General features: G+C 40.3%; 1 pseudogene; it reads left to right on the top strand.

Annotated features, from left to right (window-relative positions):
• The first annotated feature begins 328 nt into the window (after positions 1-328).
• On the top strand, positions 329-2,283 carry LOC118994085 (myotubularin-related protein 7-like; annotated as a pseudogene).
• Positions 2,284-3,901: the final 1,618 nt, after the last annotated feature.

The raw sequence follows: 3,901 nt of genomic DNA, 5'->3' as shown, positions 1-3,901 counted from the left end.
AAAGTGTGAGGAAGTAACACGATCCTGCAGGGGTCATGATGAATGCAGCCTAACACAGAAAGGTTGGACACCCCTGAAGGAAGGTGGCAAATAAAATGTGAGTTTGAAAACCAGCTTTCTGCAGGTGGAACTCTCTCTGCAGAGAAATCTAGGGCAACGGAACAGACAATATGCTCCAGAGTTACCACATTTATAAAAGAGGGAATTGAGGATATTTGCAAAATGTCTCCAGCAAGATTTGAATGAGGTGACCTGTCCATTGCACTGTACATGTGGGTAGGTATGTGAGCCCCGATCACCACCGCAACCTTGCAGGCATGGCTCTACCATGGAGCACATCTGTAAGCCCAAGGGGGAAAATGACAGCTTTGTAGGTCGAATGTCTTCTGAAAAAGCAGCCCTAAGTGCTTTGTATTTTATGGCTACTCATGTCATATTTGTGAAAAATGTACCTGTCACAAGAAAAGAAACATGGATTCTTCATAGCCAGATTTCTACAATCTTAAGACAGGCAACAGCTGCTAATGGATGCCACTTGCCTATGCATTGCAAGAACTTTCAGCTGGAGCAACTCATCATAGCACAGGAGAGAGACTGCCATGATGGGTACATCTCTCTACATTCTTTGCAAGACCAAATGTGAGGAGTAATGCTGCCTTTAATTCAACCCCAATCTGGATAACGCAGAAAGAGAACAAGACTGGATACTGATTAATCTCAGTGAATACAAGTGCATGGGCCTACCTAATGATTATTGGTATCTCAGTGATGCCAATAGAGATTGCAGAGTTCTTGATTCTTACCCCACCAAACATTCCCAGATAAGCCACAGCACACAAAGAGTTCCAGGTTCTGGAGCAGACGGCAATTTCCTGCACTTTCTCATGATTGTACCATAAAAATAACCTCACCCCCATCTGTCGGAGCAGCCAGTCTCTGTCTGGCTTCAGTGCCCTGTGCTTGGAAGACTAGCAGATGCTCCAGACCATTAGGAAAGCCAATTCAGGGAGCAACTTCATTTAAGTCATTGACATTCAGCCTAAACTTAACGCCATGACAAACCACGCTTCCGGGAAAGGCTATGAGAATGAAGACAATTATTCCAACATCAAGCGCCAGTTTGTCTGGTTAAAAAACATCTCCAGAAAGTGCTGGAATTATGTGAACTTAAGTCTCACTTCAAGAGTGACTTTTTATGGGGACTGGAGAGCTCTGGCTGGTTAAGGCACATTAAGGCCATTGAGGATGCAGGCACCTTCATTGCCAAGGCATTTGCAGAGAAAGATGCAAGTGTACTTGTTCACTGTTTCCATGGTTGGGGCAGGACTGCACAGGTGTGCTCAGTGGCCAGCCTCCTGCTGGATCCACAGAACTGGACTTTGAATGGCTTTGTGGTATTAATTGAAAAGGACCAGAATTCCTTTGGTCCTAAGGGTAATAACAGATATGGCAATCTAGATGTGGTTCAAAAAAAATCTCTCCAGTTATCGACCAGTTTATTGAGTGTGTCTGACAGTTAATGGAATCATTTCCCTGTGTGTTTGAGTTCAATGAGCAGTTTCTGATTCACATTCAACATTACATTTATTCATGACAGCTTGGAAACTTTCTATGTAACAATGAAAAGGAAAGATGAGAATTCAAAATTCAAGAAAGAACATACTCTTTATGGGCTCACCAGCAGATGAATTGAGTGCCCATGTGAATCCTTCCTTTAGAGATGATCACAGTCAAACCCAGGGAAATCTTTGCCTCCATGCACCACCTTGCAACTTCATGTATTCAATACAATAATTGAAGTGGAATGTATAACCACTTGGAGAAGGGACTGCAGCCCTGCCCATCACTCACAGATTATGCCATGGAAGTGAAGGAGGAAACCCAGCAGCTAGAGGAAGAACTAGAGGCCATAGAAGAAAGGCTGGAAAAAATCCAAAAGGCCCAATTAAATGTCACTGAAGTGAGGAGTAAGCCAAGTGAACCCAGCAAACACTCAGGGTTTTTCTACCTCAGACAGTAGCACAGACAACACTCCCCAGAATTATGAAATAGTTTCCAAACAGGAGCCCACAAGGTGATGCAAATTCTGCTCTAATCAAGCCAGGACAACTTGAAGCTCAGACCCAGACCTGAGCCAGCAATGATCAGGAGTCCCAGGTGGAGGATTTGAGCTGTCAGTCTCTAAGTGGTGGAGACTGTGTACCCAGTGAAGACAGGGGCCAAGACCGGGGTTCTGCTGGAGCCCCGTTTCACCTGAAGCTTCCCTCTGGAGTTTCCACATAAAGGACACGCAAGAAACACTTTCCAAAAATAAGTAAACAGTGCAACTTAAGATAAAAAATAACTCAAGATATGGTATATGTCGTTGAGAATTATAAAACATAGCAAGGAAAAGGAGGATAAAATCCAACTCTTAGTTTACTTAGATGTTGAAGAACAGGAAATAGCACTTTTTTCATCAAATAAATATTAAGGAAATTATCTCATTTCAGAAATCATTCTAGACTATGAAAGTCTTATTCACTGCAGAGCAATGCTTCTACCGTCACCTGAGGTTATCACTGCAGACCTTCTGTGTCATAGGACACATCTGCTCAGCTCAGAAAGTGCCCTCACCCCTTCCCTGTATACCTGTTATCATTTACAATCTCCCCTCTTATTTCACTCCCTGATTCATATTTTGTTTCCTAAAGCATTTGACGTTGTCTTCCTTATCTTCATGACTGTTTCTAATAAATATTCCTAATAACAGAGGTCATTGTTGGGAGGTACCCTTCTTGGCTAATAGATACATTTTTGTTATTGAAGAGCTTTGTAATTGCTTAAGTTTACCTTTTAGGTTTGATGATCACTTTAAATTTTTCTTAGGTAATATATTCTGAATTGTTAAAAAAAAGAATTGGATGTTGACTGCTCTCAGGGTACTGTAACTCTTCTTCAGAGAAAGGCCTTAGGGGGAAAAATGCAGATGCCAAGAATGTACAGTCCTTAGAGAGCACTGAAGAGGTAAGGCTTGAGTTTTAGCAGCATCTGGCCTTCTTGAGTCTTTGCATTGTTAAAATCCCAATTTTATCATCTTTACTGTTGAATTATATGAAGAATCTGACAATATTAATTACCTTCACTTCTGTACCGAACCCACATCATTTATTAGTGGTATGGAGACACTCATTTGGAAGGTATTCAAATGTAAACTGGAGGGAAATAAATATAAGGTAATCAGTGAAACCATTTCTTTTAATTTTACAATCAAGGAAAGCAGAGATTCAGAGTGGTGACTTCAAAAACAAGTGGAATCGAGATTGTTTAAAATTTTTAAAGATGAGAAAAATATTCTCGTATTGATTGACACAATAATGAGAGTTACCCAACGGATAGAAAAATGTTGATGCCAAAGAAAGAAGGAAGAATTTCTGAAGCACTATATTTGAGCATAGCAAAAGTAAAGGCATCATTAGAACAGTGGTGGAAAGTTTGGCTTTTGTTAGTTTGGACCATTAATACAGAATAACAGAAAAGCAGGCAGAACTTATGATCACAGATACAGGTAAATGGGTGGTAGCCGGCATGTGCCTAAATACTCCTAAGAAGGTCTCAATGTTTAAATCTGATAGTGAGTGGAATTATTACTGTGAATAATGATGAAGAAGAAGGTGCTAGAGTTTAGAGGATAAGGATTATAAAAGGATTTTTAAGAAAAATTAGATAACAAATGGAACACAGAAATATGTATCCTGGTCATATCAAGAACCTAGCTGAGGTCTAATAATTAGGTTTTACACAATGGAACTATTGTTTTTAAAAGTAAGATATGATGTATCATTCCTGGACTTAAAGTCCGTCACTCTTGGGATGAAAAATAAAGCAGTTACCTATTATGTCCTCTATCAAGCAGCCTCTG

Source organism: Sturnira hondurensis, unplaced genomic scaffold (genome assembly GCF_014824575.4).
Source record: "Sturnira hondurensis isolate 20B ecotype Veracruz unplaced genomic scaffold, ASM1482457v3 Scaffold0000880, whole genome shotgun sequence".
NCBI classification, from domain to species: domain Eukaryota; kingdom Metazoa; phylum Chordata; class Mammalia; order Chiroptera; family Phyllostomidae; genus Sturnira; species Sturnira hondurensis.
The sequence above is the reverse complement of the archived record's forward strand: the minus strand, read 5'-3'. Positions and strand labels throughout refer to the sequence as shown.